Source organism: Pinus tabuliformis, chromosome Q (genome assembly GCF_031772625.1).
Source record: "Pinus tabuliformis cultivar Carrire ecotype Pingquan chromosome Q, CPIR1, whole genome shotgun sequence".
Taxonomy (NCBI): Eukaryota; Viridiplantae; Streptophyta; class Pinopsida; order Pinales; family Pinaceae; genus Pinus; species Pinus tabuliformis.
The window spans coordinates 362,837,986-362,859,054 of NC_142296.1; positions in this window are offsets into that span (position 1 = coordinate 362,837,986).

The following is a 21,069-nucleotide window of genomic DNA, read 5'->3' on the forward strand; positions in this document are numbered from 1 at the left end:
TCTCAGGGTTTTTGGTTCCACTTATTATGCCTTGATACCTAAGGAACAAAGAAACAAACTCGGTGCAAGGAGTCACAAGTCTATCTTCTTGGGGTACTCAAATACCTCCAAAGCATACCGTCTCTATGATGAAGTCAATACAAATGTGATCTTTCTTGAATCTTCTAAGGCTGAAAGTGTTGTTGAGCAACAACTTGATCGCTTGGATAGATTCAGACATGAAAAATATTTTCAAGAGTTTGATAATGAGATTCCACATCTTGAAGGGGGGATTCCTATACTGGATCAATCTGTGGAATCTTCTTCTGAAGCACTCTCTCCCCCACATGAAGCTCCAACCACTGATGACACTTTGAGTGATGTGATTGATATAATTGGGAGACTAAATATTGATTCAACCCCATCTCATTCAACTGAGAAGCCTGGGCCATCTCATAAGGATCCTCCAAAATGGTTGACAAAGACACTTGAAAGTGTTCATCTTGATGAGGTTGTGTTGTAGCAGTTCAAAACCCTCCAAAATTTTGGCCTACATCCAAATTTCAGAGCCTTCTTTGGTTTTCCCCTTGAGGTTGCAAACACTTGGGCTCATCCCATGAGCTCTTGTCAAGTCTTCACACCCTTTTTTCTTGATTGACCACCGGTTGTCTTTTGGCATGTTGATCACTATGTCATGCTTGCGAGTTCGTTCTGGTAATTTTGAAGGTTTTTCTTTGTGTGTATGAGTTGTTTTCACTCTGTCAACATTGGTCACACTCACACACAAGTGTCGTCACGGTCATTCGAAGACATATCTCAATTGTCGCACTTTTACCTCTTAACCTTTGAGTTAGCCTCACTAAGCACATGTTTTCTTGTTGGTTTGAGGTGTCTTGTCATTAATTCGTGCTAAGTGTGTGATCACATTGTCATGTATGCACAAGTACACTTGCTTTCACACTTAGTCAATTTTCCTGAAAATATGTCAACCGGACAACCCTCCGTCAATTGGACCCGATCTCAGTGACCTTGAACTTCTACCCAGAACTATGCAGAGCTTGAGGCTGTCCTCTAGTTAGCTTGCACTGCGCAATTCTGGAGATGAGCCAGTTGACTGTCTCCCAGAACTGCGTAGAAGTTGTCGAAATCGAGATCCATTCTATGCTTCCCACAAGATCTCCTATCAAGCCTCCCATTGGTCAACCGGAAACATGACTTAAGTTGTGACCCAGGGCTCTACTGATCTCCAAAACTGCGTAGAACATGTCTAGCTTTACTGCCTTGCATTGCTTGTTGAAACTGCGTAGACATGTGGGACAAACATCTGCTGCCTGTCACTGCACTGTCCCGTGAAATTATGGAGATCTGCTAGGCAGGCTTCCCTACTGGATTCCTCTGTAATCAACCCATGAATTGAGTAGATTTGTTTGTCACTTGCCCTTCTGTGCCACTCTGGAATCAGCTAAGAAATTGCACAATTATGTACGAGCTCATAATGTCTCCCAGGATTGCACCATTTTGGCTAGCAGCTCTTGCAACCCGATCTTGTCCTCCTCTGGAAAATTGCACTTCTTTTTTTGCCAATGCCTCCTGCGGCCCACACTGTCTTCCTTAGAGAACCTGTGCAGATCCCAGCTGGATGACTTGCCCAGTGCTCCCCTTGAAAATTGGATAGATTAGCTCAATAGTTCACTGACACCCTGCGTAGCCTTCCTCCCGGAAACTGTGCAATTCTGCCTCCCAGCTGGGTTTTTCCTTGCAACTATCACTACTGTCTCGAATTGCACAAATCTACCTCCCATTGGAATCTACGCATTTTTTCCCAAAAGTGCTCCGGAGCCTCGCATCCTGGCCTGTGCTGTGCTCTGTGTAGTTTTAGTGCCTTGTCCCTCTCCTGGTCACCTGCACTGAAACGGAAAACAATGCATCATGTTAGACTAGGAGATTTTTGGATTTGATGTCATCTCATCATGAGATTGTAGGAACAGGTACATCGATGAAACATGGCATGACGACGAACATGATGGAAAAATCCACATGCCATAAGAATTGCTCGCAGTCTATCAAGCGCATGAAGCACATCGAGCAAGCGAGGGAAAGGGACACATACACATGCACCATCAAGAAAATACCAAGACCATCGAAGACCCTACACATTTTTTCATGCGGAGGTGAAGATATGTTAAACCGAGAGCATACCATCACTTAACAGCACAACAACTTTAAATGGACACCATAGTCAGGTAGTACATTTGAACAATGTCATGTCAAGTTGTGTCATGATTTGTCTCGATCACTTCACTACTATGGGCCATACTTATTGTAATCAATGTAATGTAAAGTGGAAGCCCAAGAGACCCACATTTGAAGTTGAGGAGTCATGTTGAGTCGAAAAGTCATAGGAAGTCAAACAATCGTGAGGGAAGTCAAAGAGTCACAAGGGTCAGTTATCCCCCTTGGCTATATATACCCCCTCATTGTATGAGCAAAGGACTTTTCACCTTGGCTCCTCCTGCATAGCCTTGTGAGTTCGTAGTCTATTCTTTGAGGAGCGAGCAGTGGCTCCGGCGTCTCACTACTGGGATTAGTGATGTATGGTGTACATATGTGTCTTGGATCTTTTTCTTAATTCAGAAGCATGTCTCAGGCCAACACATTTTCACGCATGTTTTGTATCCGTTTGTAACACTATTCTTTAAACGTTTGTAATGCATGTTTGCTTAACTTGTACTAAAATAGTTGAACTACTTCAGTTATTTTAGTACTCATATTGTTGAAGATGTGTTGTATTGTTTATCAATGTTTTCCCGTCCATGTGGACTACTTCGCCGGACATTAGACATACCATATTTTTGTTTTCTTGGTTTTAACGACCGCCATCCTCGTGTGGACTATTCCACTGGACGGTGTACGTGTTTTCCCTTGAACTTTGGTTTTCATGACTGCCGCATCTGCTGTGGACTATTCTGTTGGATGTTGGACAAACCCTTTTTTTGTTCGCATGTGTTTCTTCCTGGGTTGGGACTATTCCCTCTCATCAAGAGGCTCAGTTTACTCCCCCCTTTTGACAGTAAGAGAACCCAAACAAAGAGTTACATTACGCACTCACCAGGCACACCCACCTTGCTTTCTTGAAGTTACAATCATAACACTCTCATGTGTTAAACAAAAAGAGATAAGACAAATCTCTAATATAATGGAAATGGGGCCATCGTATCGGATGGTACTCCTACATAAAACGACATGAGGTCTAGCTTGGACTTCATACTAGGGAGATCCCTTGAATGTTGGCGGGTCCTACACCGTCAACATTTTTGGCACTAGAAGGAGGGTCGCGAGTTGTTTATGACTGAATGTCTTGTCAACCCCACATATCCATCTGGTCAAGTCAGTAACACAAACTCCCTCTCTCCCATGCGCAACTCTGAATTTGGTTACTCCTCACCTCCGAGACCCCAACAAAAAATTTCATATCATCACCTTTGCTTTTTTCCATCCTATCACCTGTCAGTTTGCTAAATATGTCAGATTGATCCCACGAGTTCATAATCTTCTCTCTTCGTAGAGGAAGCAAAAGTCTGCACCCACTGGAGTGGTAGTCTCATCTGTTGAAGAAGTAATCCTCGAAACTCTTGAAGAGTTGGTAGATCTGTTGAGAATGAAGAGGAACCTCCTATTTCCCTACAAGGAGAAGAATTTAACAACACACTCTTGGGCTCAGGTTCCGACGAAGGCAGTGGAGGGGAAGGCAGTGGAGGAGGCGGAGGTAGAGACTAAGCAACAGATTCAGAGGTTGAACCGTTTGATTTAGAAGAAGAGGAGTACGAAGAAGAAGACAATATGGTTGATCAAAACTTGGAATGGATGACACAGGGCCCATTGGCACTCCATGGTGCCTTGCACAAGATGCCAAGGCACACAGAGAAGTTGTTAATGAAGTATGACCCTGACAGAGTAGTGAAGGCAAAAGATCATATAGACACGTTCTACCTACATCTGTAGACACTCGAGGTACGTTACGATGATGTTGCATGTAGACTGTTTCCATGTACCTTGGATGGCAGAGCAACTGTATGGTACCACAACCTTCCTGTCAACTCCATTCATAACTGGGGGATGTTCAAGAGAATTTTCCTTGAGAAATTTGTTGATGACAAAACCCCCGCCATGTTGTTGAAATAATTGGGTAGTCTTAAGATGGAGCCGAAAGAGAAAGTGAAAGAATTTAACCATATCTTGAACAATTTCACTATAGACACTAAACCTCATGACTCCATCACAGTCGACTACTACACGTCTACACTGTCGACCAACATTGCGGATTTCATCAAGCGAGCTATGAAACCAACGCTTTCCGAAAATTTCCAAGAAGCAATTGACATGGAGAAAGACCTGTGCATGATTGGAGTCATCGTAGATGATAAACCAACTAAGGACTCCAAAGACGCAGGAAGGAGGTCTCAAGCTACTATGAGTAAGGTAAAGGAAAAAGAAACAAGTGAAATTGAGACCCTTACTCGTCTCCTCAAGTCCTTAATGACTGAAGTAGCAAAACTCAAGCAACGGACAACTGAGACAACAATGAGCAACAAACCTTCAGGTTTTGCACGCAGAAAGAATGTGACATTAGGTAGTAGTAGTAGTCACCCAACTAAATATGTGAAAAGTTCAAATGTTGTGTTCCAAACGGACCTCATTTTGAAGGAGAACATCTATGAGTTCCACAAAGCACGACACTTAGAGAAGACTTGTGCAGATTGGAATCGAGTTATGGGCTTTGTGGCTTCAAGGATGAATGATCATTTTAACGCCAGTGAGAAGGTTCAGTTGGGAGATGAAGATGACAAAGAATATGTTGCATCTGATGAAGCTCCAAGTTTTGGGCACGTGGTTAAAATGTATCAATGTCTAAACACTTCCAAAAAAAAAACAACCACTGAGAAGGAACCCCCAAAATAGAAAGGTCGATACAACTTGAGAAGTCAAGGGGCTCCTACTGTGATTGAGATATCGCAACAGAAGTTCAAACAAATGATTAGGAAAGTTGATCCACCGACATCCTCAACACAGAAAACACAAAGAAAGTCTGGGAAGATAGCTCCAACAAAATATACGTTGAGCAACTCACTTCAAAACACTCCATCGGACAGTACAAACACAAGTTTTCCCCTGTACAAATTGGTGAGTCTTCCCACTTTGGATTACAATATTGTTGAAGACATGAAGAAGACCCGTGAGAACATCTCTCTGTACGAGCTTACCAAAATCATGGGTCAATGGGATATTATTTTGTGCGCATTGGGGAAAACCTCCACAGATAATGTTGCCTCTTCCAGCAAGGGATCAAGTAAGTCTCCTAGGTCACTCGCATCTGTACTGGATGCGCTTTTCATGGAAGAAGCGAACTCGCTATGCCCACCATTTTTGTTATCATTTGAAATATTCAACTTCAATTTCCACAATTGTTTGGTTGACTTTGGTGCATCAGTCAATGTCATGCCACTCTCCATTGCTAAACAAATCAATGCGCAATGGAGCAGTACAACTGCGCAGATCGTCCAACTCGACCGAACATGTGTACCAGCCATCCGTGAACTCTAGGATGTGATCATTTGGTTATCGCCCAACAAACGAGTTCACCAGTGCATCAACACTATGATCATTGACATCCTGGAAGCATATGGCTTATTCCTCAGCAGAGGCTGGTCTAGCAATTTGCAAGGATATTTTGCTACAAACTAGTCACACTTATGGCTTCCATACCAGGGCAGAAACAACCAAGTTCGAGTTTTGTCAGAGAGGTATATGAAACACAAATTCACTCCCTTGAATGTTCAGAATGAACCGTTGGATTTTGCAAAACTTCTGTTCGAAATTGCTTTCTGGAAATGTAGTTGAGTTGCTATCTTGCATAGCCTAGGCCCACCCCACCACTTACACAATCGGGTTTCCTTCCTTGCCCAACTGGTGAAAATGAAACTTGTATAGTACTTTGTAGCAGTAGTAGCAGTACTAGCATGACAAGCGGTCCTTGTACAGATGAATTGTGGACCTTGTATTATGATGGATCCAAAACAAATGATGGCTCTGGAGCTGGGTGTGCTATGATCGGACCAAGAAAAAAAACATTTAGTATCAAGCCGCTTGGAGTTCGAGTGCACAAAAAACATTGTTGAATATGAAGCACTCATCTTGAGTTTGTACAAAGCCCTCAGCTTCAATATTACTATGCTGAAAGTGGTAGGTGATTAAGATTTGTGGTACAACAAGTACGTAACACCATAAACTGTGTCTCACCTTGTCTTAAGGGTTACCAACAACAAGTATGGAAACTTATTTCTAATTTCCAAGCTTTCAATATCATGTATGTACCAAGAACGCGTAATGCAACTACAGTTGATTTGGAAAATGCAGCTACTAGGATGACACCTCTTTGGGTTAGATTTACTATTGAAATTTTGTATAAGCCATATATCCCTAACAACATCACTAATTTTCATGTTTTTGATGATGATGAATATATATTGCATTTTATGGCCAACGTTGACATCTTTAAAGACGCAATGATAGATGAAGACGTGCACGAGAAGTCTCTACAAGACACAACTGATGACAACAAAGGAAACCCCATCCCCAAGGGTGTGGTTTCACTTGAGAAACTCTATGACTTGCAGAACCACTTTAAAGGGCCTAGGAACACCAAAACCCATAGTTCTACATTGATGCACAAACAAATAAAATTGGGAACATAAAGAGATCCGAAGTACGTAAATTTCGGCACGTGTTGCACACCAAAGGAGCGACAAGCCTTTGTCTGCCTGTTCATACAGTACTGTGATGTATTCATGTGGACATACAATGACTTGAAAACATATGACACACGAATAATCCAACACATCATTCCGATCAAAGAAGGGGTCAAACCATTTCGGCAGAAACTCAAAAAAGTCTATCTATCACTTGAACCCCTAATACATAAAGAATTGACTAAGTTGTTGGATGCTCGGATAATTTACAAGGTTCATCATTCTACTTGGGTTTCAAACTTAGTTCCTGTAAGGAAGAAGTCCAGGGAGATTTTCTTGTGCGTAGATTTTTGAAATCTTAATAGGGCCTTAGATAAAGACAACTACCATGTGTTGTCTATGGAGCACATCTTGTAGAAAATATCTGGAGTTGAAATGTTCTCTCTCCTTGATGAATTTTTTGGATATAACCTATTCTGGTAGTAGAACCTGATAGACTTAAAACTACTTTCCATACCAAGTGGGGTGCATTTGCTTACAGAAGAATTCCATTTGGGTTGGTAAACACAGGTGCAAGTTTTTTGTGCACTATCGAAATCGCCTTCTGTGCGCTCATCGAATAGAGTGTGGTGGTCTACCTTGACAACGTGACAGTATTTTCCAAAAGGTGGTCAGACCACCCATGCCATCTCAAGAAGATCCTCGAGTGATGTCCAAAGTACGAGATATCCTTGAATCCCAAGAAGAGTGTATTTGTAGTGTTTGAAGGGAACCTCCTTGGGCATATCATTGCCAAGAGTGGGATCAAGGTTGATCTAGATTGAGTTCAGACTATCACACAAATTCCTTGACCAGACAACAAGAAAGCTATGTAGTCCTTTTTGGGGAAGATCGACTTCCTCTGGAAGTTCATCTCAGATTATGTGCAGATTGTCAAACCTATCCAAGACATGATCAAGAAGGATGTAGTCTACAACTGGGGAAAGAAGTAAAAGGATGCATTCACTTGTATCAAGTAGGAAATAATAGATGCACCTACGCTGTACAACATAGATTTCAGAAAATATTTATTTCTTTTTACATTCGCTTCCGACAACTCACTCGCTATAGTGCTCACACAGAAGGATGAATTAAACAACGAATGTCCCATCTCCTTCATGAGATTGAGCATGCAGGGACCCGAGCTCAACTGTACCACCGTGGATAAACAAGAATATGCTGTATACAAGGTACATTTCAGACCCTACCTGCTAAAAAATCATTGCATAGTCTTTGTGCCACAACTAGCAGTCAGAGCGTTGCTCGTTCAAGAAGCGCTGGGTGCAAGACATGCAAAATGGATGGCATGACTACAAGAATATGATCTTGATATCAATCTAGTTCACACTGTCAAGGGTCATGGTCTCTGTAGACTTGTAGCAGAAGCAGTGCACGAACAAGAGGAAGAAGAAGAGCTCGCCGGTTGGGAGCAAGAAATTGACATGTACAATGTAGAGCAAGCACCACCCACTTCGCATGGAAACACTTGGTACGAATAAGTGCGCCAATACCTTGAGCATGACACCATTCCCTCTAATTTTTCCATGCGATAGAAGAGGGCACTTTTCCTCAAAGCCTTATCTTACCAGTTGGTGCATGGAGTGCTTTACAGAAAGCACAACAATGGAATTTTGATCAGGTGCCTAGAGGCACAAGATTCAGAGAGTGTTACATGACATGCATGACAGACCAGCCGGAGGTCACTTCGTGGGTAACACAACTGTGCATAAAGTCATGAGAGCCAGTTTCTATTGGCCCACATTGTTTAAGGATGCACACGCTTATGTCCGCAAGTGCTCGGTTTGTCAACGATGCGTCGAAAGAACTCAAAGGTCAATAGCCCCACTGCAACCTATTGTAGTGGAAGAATCATTCCAACAGTGGGGCTTAGACATCATTAGGAAAATCTTCCCGCATTCATCAAAACAACACCTCTACATCCTGATTGCTATAGAATACTTCACCTGGTGGTTGGAAGAAGTTCTGCTCAAATAAGTGAATGACCAAGAAGTCATCAACTTCCTTCAACAGAACATCATCTCGAGGTTTGGCATTCCTGTATCACTTGTTTTTGACGACAGAACTTACTTCTCTTCGTTGAAACTGTATGATTTTTCATTGCAATATGGTATTGTTCTTAAACACTCAAGTAACTACCACCTGCAGGGAAATGGTCTTTCCGAATCAACAAACAAGAATCTTGTTCGCATCACCAAAAAGACCATTTAATCTGAGCAACGAAACTGACATTTCACTCTGGTGAAGGCACTTTAAGCTGACCAAGTTACACCCAAGTCCTCTCTGAACACATCTCCATACTTCCTTGTATACAGAAAAGAAGCCATCCTTCCACCCAATATCTACTTGCTTGCTCTCTAGTTGTCCCAAGAATCCCGACGCAAGCCATGTCTGTTGATTCAACATTTGATGGACACATTACACAAGTTATAGGAAGAACAAATAAAATCAAAAGAAAAATTTTCATTCCACCAAAACCATATCAAGAGATGGTTCGATCAAAAGTCTGCAGGGAACACTAGCTTCATTGTGGGTGACTTAGTATTGACGTGGGATAAACCCCATGAAGACAAAGGAAAACATACGAAGTTCCAGTCTCTGTGGATTGGTCCGTACACGGTTCACGAAAAACTTGGCCAACACACGTATTGCTTGCAATCACTTGATGGGAGGATTGACAACCTTCCTATCAATGAACAAGATTTAAAGTGTTATTTTCAATGATCTGGGGCTGCGCCCCGCTTATGTACAAAGCATGCTTATTGTTGCTCTGTTTCTTTCCTTTGCTATTTTGTTTTGCTTTTTTACTTTACTATTTTGATTTGTTTTGTTTTTCTTTGATTTGCTTTGGTCGTCTTGTCATTTTTTGTTTTGTAAATAAGTGTTGTCCTATATTGTGTTCTGGCTTTTGAATAAGTATGTGGCTGAGTTTAAAGAGTCTTGTGACACTGCAACACTTGGCCAGTCTTGTGTCCGTCTTCTCTGTGCTTGGTTGTAACTTTTGGCCAATGAAGCCTAGATGGAAAATATGATCTGTATGTAAGGAAAGCTGTGGTCAAACCATGAACCTATGTCCAAACTAGGAAACCCCATTCTTGTACTCATTCGTCTGCTTTGTGTGTTCAAGCTTAATCCAACTAGTAGGAATGGAGAAGGGGAAAATTCTAAATGAGAAAAACTAAATCAGAGGTCTTACATGCCTCTCTGAAGGAACAACCTCTTCTACTCTCAATAAGTCAGGATCCCTCTTCTGCCCCAAAAATAAATAAGTGCCTATGCACAGTCCTCTTTCCAAAAATACAAAGGTGAAAGAAGAGAAAGGCTTCATGCGTAGAGAGGTGAAGCAGGGAACTCCAACGGGGTATTGACTAGGCTTGTTCTTTGTGGAGCAATGTTCGTGTTCCTGCGTGACTTCGCCGGGGTACTGTCTAGGCTTGCTGGTAGTAGAGAAATGCCAGAGATGAAAACTTATACTCTTCAAATGTTAACCTCACGGACCAAACTACCCTTTCCGATTTTGAAACACTGTGATCTAGCTAAATTTTTTTCTATGTTTAATTGAGCTGGTACAAGGTGAACCATGTCTTTCCATGGGGTAAGTGGGGAAGCCAAAGTAACCTGCACAAAAAATCAATACTCCTTGAAAGGCCAAGGCCTTGTGTTGTAAATCAACCAAAACAAAGAATCTGGTATTCAACCAGTGTGTTTCCAAGTGTTGTATCAGCTGCAACACCCTCCAACATTTTGGACTGCATCCAAATTTTGGAGCCTTCCTTAGTTTTCCCCTTGATGGTTGCAAACATTTGGGATCATCCCATGAGCTCTTGTTGAGTCTTCACACCCTTTTTTCTTGATTGACCACTGGTCGTCTTTTGACATGTTGATCTGTTAATTTTAGGTGTGTTCTATGCTTAGAGAAATTTATTTCAATTTTCAAAGTTAGCTCAATATCTTTTCCAGATTAGCAATCACATCAGCATTAAAGTAAATTGTAGATAGAACATAACCATATATCGCACAAGACAAGCGAAGACAAGAGGACATAAGATGTGGTGCTAGCCAGGGACAAACCCCAATGTGGGGAAGCACTTGATCAATTCTTCTTATATGTTCTTCAATAGTTCAGCAGAGAGAGAGAGAGATAGTACATTTACAACTGAAGTCAACACTTTGATTTATCTAAATAAGAACATAGATCATCTCTAAGAAGATGATACATGAGATAGTTGAACTCAGTTGAAGACATGTTGCTTCAACTGATTCTCCAAGGTGACTCCTTCACCTATCATTGTGTTGCACCTCGTCATCATGCTGCACCTCATCGTGATGCACCATGTTGCACCCATCATCACTATGCTGGACCTCATGACCATGCTACACACATCAGACTACTGCACCTTATGCTGCCATTGTTGTCCCATGTGTCATTGTTGCACCATGCTGCCATAACTGTCCCATGTGACATTGCTAAACCATGCTACCACAGTTGTCCCATGTGTCGTACTGTTGTCCCATTGTTAGTAATTCATTGCTTCTCCTATGATTGCTTTTTGTCCCATTGTTTAGCATGTTGTGCCATGTCATAGCTTGCTATCCCAAGTACCAAGCTCCAGCAAGCACCATGTCCTTGTTGTCCCATCTACCTTGCTTCCAACACACCACAAAAATGTTGATGTTTGTCACTAAATTACAACTATAATTTCTGGGACTGGTTAGGGCACACAACAGTCCCTAACTGTCCTCAAATATTGGCCCAAAATTTCCCTTATGAACTGTGACCTATGCTAGTAAGGCTTCTCTCCACTCGTGTTGCTGTTCTGAGCACTATACAACCCAAACACTTCCGTGTTGTCCTTGTTGTGAAGTCGTTAGGCCTGCGGCCTACCACAGTCCTTTCTGTCACCTACATCCCTCTTCAAAACAGTGTTCCTTATCTTGTTTGCTACCCAACAAACCAGTGTTTAGCCTTGAACACATTCAACCTTCTTGTTGTAGCAACCAACCCTCAAAATTGATCCTAGAAGGCTCCACGTTGCCTTATTTTTCTCGTTGGAATGATGCCTTAGTTGCGGCCTAGCAAGGTCCCTTTACCCGACTTGTTACAAGAGAAAAGACCTCAAAAAATCCACAACTTGGCCTCCTTAATCTCCTCTATATCACGCTGTCCCTGAATCTCCTTTAGGACAACACTTAGGTCTCTCCTCCATCACTACATTAGGAGTTAGGGAAACACTTCTAGGTCATGCGTAGATTATCTAGGACTATGGCTAGGTCATGCGTAGATCATGCTAGGGCTCCTTCCTTACTGCATCTAGGACTTCTAGAGACCAGGGTAGCGAATAGCCCTCCTTCTTGAATGCGTCTAGGGATCATACTAGGGCTCCTTACCTTTTGCATTTAGGGCTTCCTTTCTTAGATTTCTCTTCCACTAAAACCTAGAACAAGTGGAGAGAAATAAAGAGTAAAGTGCGTGTAGAAATGACTATCAAGTCACCTCTTTTTATACTAAAACGTTGAGCACATGTGGGTGTTTTTTAGTTTCTAGTTGGCCTTGATGAATTGTCTTATAACACAAAGAAATTCATAACTCCATGAATACTTATCGGAATCGGATGATCCTTAGATCAATCCTACACCTCTCGATGAGAGGGATCCAAGAAACATATTAGCTTCCCTAAATAAGATGACCCACATGGATTTTGGCCCTAGTTTCCAATTTTAACACTCCCTCTCAACTAGGGAGAACTCCATCTGCTGATCCATCTGTCCGACTGTACTATCTCTGCCATCAGTGCCCTGCACTGCTCTGCTAAACCATGAAGAAGAAGAATTGATCGAGAATGTCTCATACCATTCTCTAATGACCCGATGTCAGTTCCATATGAAGAGAGTGTGTCATACCACTCTATTTGATCCCAGATCAGTTCCAAAAGAGAGTGAGTTATGACACTCTTACTGACCCGAAGTCAGTTTCATTGATCCCAGATCAATATCACAAGAGAGTGTGTCAAACCACTCATACTGATCCCAGGTCAGTGTCATTGATCCCAGATCAATATCACAAGAGAGTGTCTCAAACCACTCATATTGATTCTAGATCAGTTTCATTGATCCCAAATCAATGGAGGTCATCCTAACATAGGGAGCACGATAGATACAATGATGCATCCATCGATAGTACTACTGCGGTCCCTAACCCCATTTCCCTACTCATTGGCCAGATGAGAGGTACTTCCCATGAGTCCCAGAGTGCATGGGTAGGATGCCTCGACAAGAGAACCACTCATCTTGTCCATAAGTCACCACGGGGCATCATAGGGGAAGGTTGAATCATTAACCTTGTACACAGTGCACCATTAGGGGAGTGTGAGTCACACTATGGTCACTTGTTGCTCCAAGAAGTACCCCAAACCCCCTAGAGCTCCCAGAGCTCGATGCATGCATCATGCAGGACCCTCATAAGAGGGTCTCTCAACAACTCCAAGTCGTTCGGGAAAGTCACAAATTTTACCTTTTCCCAGGGCTTTGAGAGAAATTCTGTGACTTGTACATTAGTCTCAATGCGATGGAGCCTCCTCGCTCATCGATGTACCATATCCCAGATAAGGTAGTATGTGATGTCTTTATGCTAGAGAAATCATAGAATACGAGATTCCTCAATAATAGAATCCCCCCTGGTTGACACGAAAGATCACGGTGGTATTCATCATGTGTATAAACAGTGCATTGAAGAGCTTCCACAACCAGGCAGCTTCACATGAGATCATACTTGTATTTGATTATGCGGTCTCAATGGTTCTCAAAGCAACTGTCTTCTACTACCTACTCATCCAAGATATTAAGTAGAATCCAATGAGAATCAACACTCAGAGGTGCTCTTGAGATCCTCCACATTGCCTGCCTAGTTAGCAATCGAATAATCGTGCAGATTCATATTTCCAGCAGTGTATTTCGATCCATGAGAGGTTGTGCCCCAAAGATATCTGAGAAGATTCTTGACATCGGTCTAGTGAGGCTCAACCAAAATATGAGCCCAACATGCTAACTTCAAAACATATATCGGGAAGTTCACCAAGAACATCAATGCGAATGAGTTTATGAAACTCAGAGGCATTTCCCAAATCGGGTCTAGCATCACTACCACATAACTTCTGAAAGTTAAGCTCCATCAAGGTAGTCAAGGCTTTTAGTTCAACAATCCAAATCCAGAATCCAACTCCCTCTTACTTTTGCAAATGAGAGGGCCTACACCTATCAAAAAGAGGTCGTCCTCATAAGGTGCTAGTATGAGAGGTCTATCATCCACAACCTTCAAGAAATGGTTTGGATTAGCTTCACTCCTAGTGAATCTCAGCGTCATTAGATAGCTATCAGTCCTCTCATATTAAGCTCGGGGTGTTAGCTTCAAGCCATAGAGGGATTTCTTCCACCTGCATACATGAGATTCCGAATCATGAATCTCAAACCCCTTGGGTTGTTCCAAACCTGTGGAACTGCTACATGAGGGGAATCGTCCCCTTGTAAGATTTCCCTTCGATACATCTCAGACATGTACCTTAATGCTCTTTTTGAATTCAGGCATCCTTGTCATCATCTGACTCACATCGGGTAGGGCCCCATAAAGTAGACCTCCGGTGCTATGGATGAGATGTGTCAACTGACATGGTCCCCAATGGAATTGCTGCAACTTGATACAAATTGCCAACCCTGAACCCATGAGTAAAAGCATCTTTGAAGATTTCATTTTCAAACTTGTATCTTTCCATCGATGAATGCCACCTTGAAACCTTTGACTTCCATTGCCGAAATGGACACCAGGTACTTCTTGTGATCAGGTACATAAAAGAGATTCTTGTAATCAAATCGAGTTACCCTCATTCAATTGACAGGTAACATTCCCTACACCCTTTCCGAGATAGGTGGCATTGATTCAAAGTATAATCCCATGATTTTTTCCATCTCTACGAAATTAGAGAGAGCACCCTTCTATCCGATGAAGTGCCTTGAATAACTAAATCAATAAGCCAAATTCCCAAAGAGTCTAAAGGAGAGGGCCAATATAAGATAACACTTCTTTATCTTATTAGAAACAACATCTGATTCTTCATACCTAGGGTTCCTTGCTTTCTTTGAAGAGTCGGCTATTTCCTTGATGAATTGCATTACCTGTCATTCCTCCAATCATTGAAGATGTCCCTAGAATGATTGTTATCATCATCAAGTGATGTGTCCCTACCTTGGACACTCCTTCGCATAATGGCCGAACTTATTACAAACAAGGCATCTGCCTTTCCTTCCACCCTTAGATCCGGACTTCCCATTCAAGTGATCTGTAGGCCATCAGAAACTTCCGTTGCGCCATTATGATAATATTCTCTGCTTCGACTTCACCCTTGGTGAATTAGAGGAGGGATGAGGAATCCATTGATCATTTTTTCCTTTCCCAACTGTCTTCGATGATTTCTCTTTCGCTCTTGCTTGGGCTTTGTCTTCACCTCACGTCTAATACCATGATAATTTTAGGTATGTTCTATGCTTAGAGAAATTTACTTCAATTTTCAGAGTTAGCTCAATATCTTTTCCAGATTAGAAATCACATCAGCATTAAAGTAAATTGTAGATAGAACATAAACATAGATTGTAGAAGACAAGCCAAGATAAGAGGACACAAGATGTGGTGCTAGCCAAGGACAAACTCCAATGTGGGGAAACCCTTGATCAATTCTTCTTATATGTTCTTCAATAGTTCAACAGAGAGAGAGAGAGAGATAATACATTTACAACAGAAGTCAACATTTTGACTTATATAAATAAGAGCATAAATCATCTCTAAGAATATGATACATGAGACAGTTGAACTCAGTTGAAGACATGCTACTTCAACTGATTCTCCAAGGTGACTCCTTCACCTATCATTGTGTTGCACCTCACCGTGTTGCACCATGCTACACCCATCATCACTATGCTAGACCTCATGACCATGATGCACACATCATACTACTACACCTTATGCTTCCACTGTTGTCCCATGTGCCATTGTTGCACCACGCTGCCATCACTGTCCCATGTGACATTGCTGAACCATGCTACCACAACTGTCCCATGTGTCATACTGTTGTCCCATTGTTAGTCATCCATTGTTGCTTCTATGATTGGTTGTTGTCCCAAGTACCAAGCTCTAGCAAGCACCATGTCCTTGCTGTCCCATCTACCTTTCTGCCAACACACCATACAAACGCTGATGTTTGTCACTAAATTACAATTGTAATTTATGGGACTGGTTAGGGCACACAACAGTCCCTAACCGTACTCAAATCTTGGCCCAGAATTTCCCTTATGAACTGCAACCTATGCTAGTAAGGCTTCTCTCCACTCATGTTGTTGTTCTGGGCACTGTACAGCCCAAACAGTTCCATGTTATCCCTGTTTTGAAGTGGTTAGGCTTGCGGCCTACCACAATCCTTGCTTTCACCTACAACCCTCTTCAAAAAAATGTTCCTTACCTTGTTTGCTTCCCAAGAGACCTGCGTTTAGCCTTGAACACATTCAACCTTCTTGCTGTAGCAACCAACCGTCAAAACTAATCCTAGAAGGCTCCACGCTGCCTTCTTTTGCTCGCTCGAATGTTGCCTTAGCTGCGGCCTAGCAAGGTCCCTTTTGTAGGTTTTAACCCCGTACAGAAATTACCTACATACGAATTCTAAAACACAGAAAATAAACAATGCGAGAGCATAACACATAAAACACATATAAACAGAGATTTCCCCTGGATCCCAAAACCGGGACTACCAGATTGATTTTTCATTATGTTCCTTTCAATGTTATAATACATATTTATACATGCCGAAGCATCCAATGCCATGGACTGAAAACCATCCAATGCCATGGACCGAAAACCATCACGTCCAAAAACATGTGTGGAAATCATGCACAAAACCATAGGTGGGTTTGCCCATCCTAACATAGGGTCCAAAACCAAAATTTTCCCCCTATGACCCCATAAAGTGGGGTTACAGGTATGCCTCAAACCCCCTATGACTCGCCCACCTGCTACACAATTGACGCAACGAAGGGGGACTTTGCCCCCCCCCCCTGATTAACTACATGGGCTAGTTGTGGAAAGAATATAACACAACCCAACATTCTCCCACTTGTTTTTTTTTTCCACAGGGGGCCACAAGAGAGCTTAGTCATTTTTCCAGCCCTAAAATGCCCATTGTCTCTATACACCAAGAGAACTTCTCAGAGCTCACAAATTTTTTCAATGCATCTGCAGTATTTTTCAAAGTGTTCACCTTTACCAGCAACACCTTTTTGTCTTTTATCATATCCCTCACAAAATGATACTGAACATCAATGTGCTTTGTGTTTGAATGATATGCATGGTTCTTTGCCAATAAAATTGCACTTTGGTTGTCACAGTCTATCCTTATAGCTCCCTGTACTAACCCCATACTTGAACACAATCTCTGTAGCCAAACTGCTTCCTTGCTTGCATGGGTGGTTGCCATGTATTCTGCCTTTATAGTTGATAGTGCCACTACAGATTGTTTCTTACTCATCCAACTGACTGCACCTCCAAATAGGTTAAACACATACCCACTTGTAGATCTTCTCTGATCTAGATCTCCAGCCCAGTCTGCATCAACAAAGCCATGAATATCCAACATTCTATCCAATCTTGGTCTTCCTTGGTAGCACAAACCATAATCATTAGTGCCACGCAAATATCTGAAAACCTGCTTCACTGTTGTCCAATGCTCCTTCCCTGGTTTTGACATAAACCTGCTCAATACTCCCACTGCATGTGCAATGTCTGGTCTAGTACAAACCATTGCATACATCAGGCTACCGATTACACTTGCATATGGAACATGGGACATGTCCTCTTCCTCTTCTTATGTCTTGGGACACTATTCAGCAGATAACTTTACACCTGCAGGAATAGGAACCTTCACCGGTTTACTATCCTACATACTAAACCTCTGCAATATTGTCTCCACATACTTCCTCTAGTCTAACCAGAGCTTCCTCTTTGCCTGATCTCTTTTAATTTCCATGCCCAAAATATAGTTTGCAGCACCGAGATCTTTCATGTTGAATTTGGAGGACAATTGGGTCTTCAAATCTTGGATAATTTCTTTGTCATTTCCAACCAGCAACATATCATCCACATACAAGACTAGATAAATAACACGGTCACCAATTAATGTAAAATACACACAGTGATCTGCTTTGCTTCTGGTGAAGCCAAGTCTCCGTATAAATGTATCAAATTTATGATACCACATCCTCGGTGACTGTTTTAACCCATACAGAGACATCTTAACTTGCATACTAGTTCTTTCTTACCCTTCACCGCAAAGCCTTCATGTTGCTTCATGTATATTTCCTCTTCCAGATCCCCGTGAAGAAATGTTGCGTTCACATCCATTTGTTCTACCTCAAAATCAAAAGCAGCAACAATAGATAAAAGTAATTTAATAGAAGTTACCTTGGCAACAGGAGAAAAAATAACACCAAAATCAATTCCCGACACCTGGGAATAACTTTTCACTACCAACCGAGCTTTGTATTTCTCCACCTTTCTTTCTGCATTTTTCTTCTTTTTGAACACCCATTTGGTGCCAATGGGTTTCCTTCCAGCCGACAACTCCACCAGATCCCAAGCCTCATTTTTGTGCAAAGATGCCATTTCATCAACCATGGCCTCTTTCCAGAGTTTTCCATCCTCTGAATCTACTGGTTCCTTCACAGTTTTGGGATCATCATTAGTAATAGATAAAGCAAAATTTGAACAGAAAGCAGATGGACTATACCTTTTTGGCTGTCTTCCTTCTCAAACTAATCTTCTTAGACCCAGAGTTTGTGGCTCTTCATCTTCTGATTCCTCCTCTGTTGTAGAGTCTGATTCTTCCTCCTTTAGCTCAAACTCTATCTTCTCAGGTTCCTTTGGTTGGACCTCATGTTTAATAACATCGTTCACCTCTTTGAACACCACATCTCGGTTGTACACAACTTTCCTTGTTACTGGGTTCCAAAGCTTATAACCCTTTAAACCATCCTTACACCCAATAAAGATGCACTTTTCAGATTTACTACCCAAATTGGTTCGTTTCTCCTTTGGAACATGTACATATGCATCACATCCAAATACCCTCAGATGTGAAAGAGAGGGTTTCTTACCAGTCCATACCTCTTGTGGAGTTTTATTCTCCAATGCTGACGAAGGTGATCTATTGACCAGGTAACATGCAGTATTCACTGCCTCTACCTATAATTCCTGTCCTAACCCGGCACCACTGAGCATGCTTCTTGCCCTTTCCATCAACGCCTTGTTCATGATTTTTGCAACTCCATTTTGCTGAGGTGTATATGGAGTAGTCTTCTGTCATGGTATACCACACTTCTTACAGAATTTTTCAAATTCTTTGCTGCAAAACTCTCCACCATTATCTGTCTCAGGACCTTTATCTTCTTCTCTTTCTTGTTTTCCACCAGAGCCTTGAATTCTTTAAACCTGTCAATGACTTCAGATTTCTTCTTAAGGAAATATATCCATGTATTCCTTGAGAAGTCATCTATAAATGACACATAATACACAGAATTGCCTAGTGATGGAACTTTCACAGGTCCAAACACATCACTATGCACAAGTTCTAATATCTATTTCGCCCTCTTACCACCAGAGGGGAAACTCGCCCGATTCTGCTTCCCATATACACAATTTTCACAGAAATCAAAATCCAGAGAGCTATTACTCATACCTTCTACCATACCTTTACCATGAAGTATTCGAAAGCCCTTCTCTCCAATATGTCCAAGCCTTTGATGCCACAACATGGTCTTCTCTCCAGAGAGAAGTAGATTTTCTGCTCCATTTCCAGGAACCACGTAACTGTTGCACCCATCAATAATAGTGCTACCTTGTAGCTTGTACAGAGTTCCAATTCGAACTCCCCACATCAATACCAGTTCTCCTCGAACCATTTTGCAGGTATCCTTCTTGAACACTGTTTTTACACTTGCATCATCCAACTTGCTTACAGAAATCAGATTTCTAGCCAATGCAGGAATATGCAGAACACCCAGAAGTGTTCTAACCCTTCCACCTTGCAACTTCAACTTTAATTTTCCGCGACCAATGATTCTAGCCTTCTTATCATCCCCTAAGAAGACATCACCACTATCATATTTCTCATACTCGCAGAACCACTCTCTATGGGGAGTGAAGTGAAATGATGCACCTGAGTCAATCAACCGTGCCTCATGATCTACATGTGTACTTGAAGAAGCCAAGTACACATCTCCACCTTCATTTGAGGTGGTTTTCGCCTCTGTAGAAGGAGCCTCATCAGATCCCTTTCCTTTGTCAGGAGCTTTAGATTTACAGTCCCTCTTAAAGTGGCATTCCTTTCCGCATTTCCATCACACCACCTTTATAGGTTTTCCTGCAGATTTAGATCTCCCTCTAGATTTAGATCTCCCACTCGATGAATTATTTTTGTTTCTGTTCTGGGACCGTCCTCGTACAGGTAAGGCATCACCATTCTGGCTCTCCATATTTTTCTGTCTCATCTCCTTCGTTAGTAAGGTTGGGACTATTTCATCAAACTGCAAGGCAGTTGCATTGCTACCTATTGCAATAACCAGACTATCCCACGAATCTGGTAGAGAACACAACAAACTAATGCACTTATCTTCATCTAAAATTTTAATATCAACAGATGCTAACTGACTTACCACAGTATTAAATGCGTTCAGATGCTCTGTCATCGAGTCTCCATCTTTCATCCTCAGGTTATATAGATTTTTCCACAGGAACAGTTTATTCACCAGAGACTTAGATTGGTACAAAGTCCCTAACTTGTCCCACAAAGCCTTCACAGTAGCTTCCCCTGATACATTCAACAATATTGAATCGGAGACACACAATCGTATTGTGCTCTTTGCCTTCCGATCCAACTTCTTCCATTCTTCATCGGACACTCCTGTTGGTTTAGTACCCAGATCTACGGTGATCCACTAATCTTTATCCACCAACAGATCCTCCATCTTGAGTTTCCACAACTCAAAACTCTGACCATTAAATTTCTCGATCTCTATCTTTCCACTGCTCACCATCTTCTTTCACCACCAGAATCGATCTCGTAGATCTCCCACTGAACAGGGTCTACCATAGGCCCGAGCATAACCCCTCAGCAACAAAGGCATCCCCTTGAAGCCAAAACTGCTCTGATACCAAATGTAGGTTTTAACCCCATATAGAAATTACCTGCATATGAAT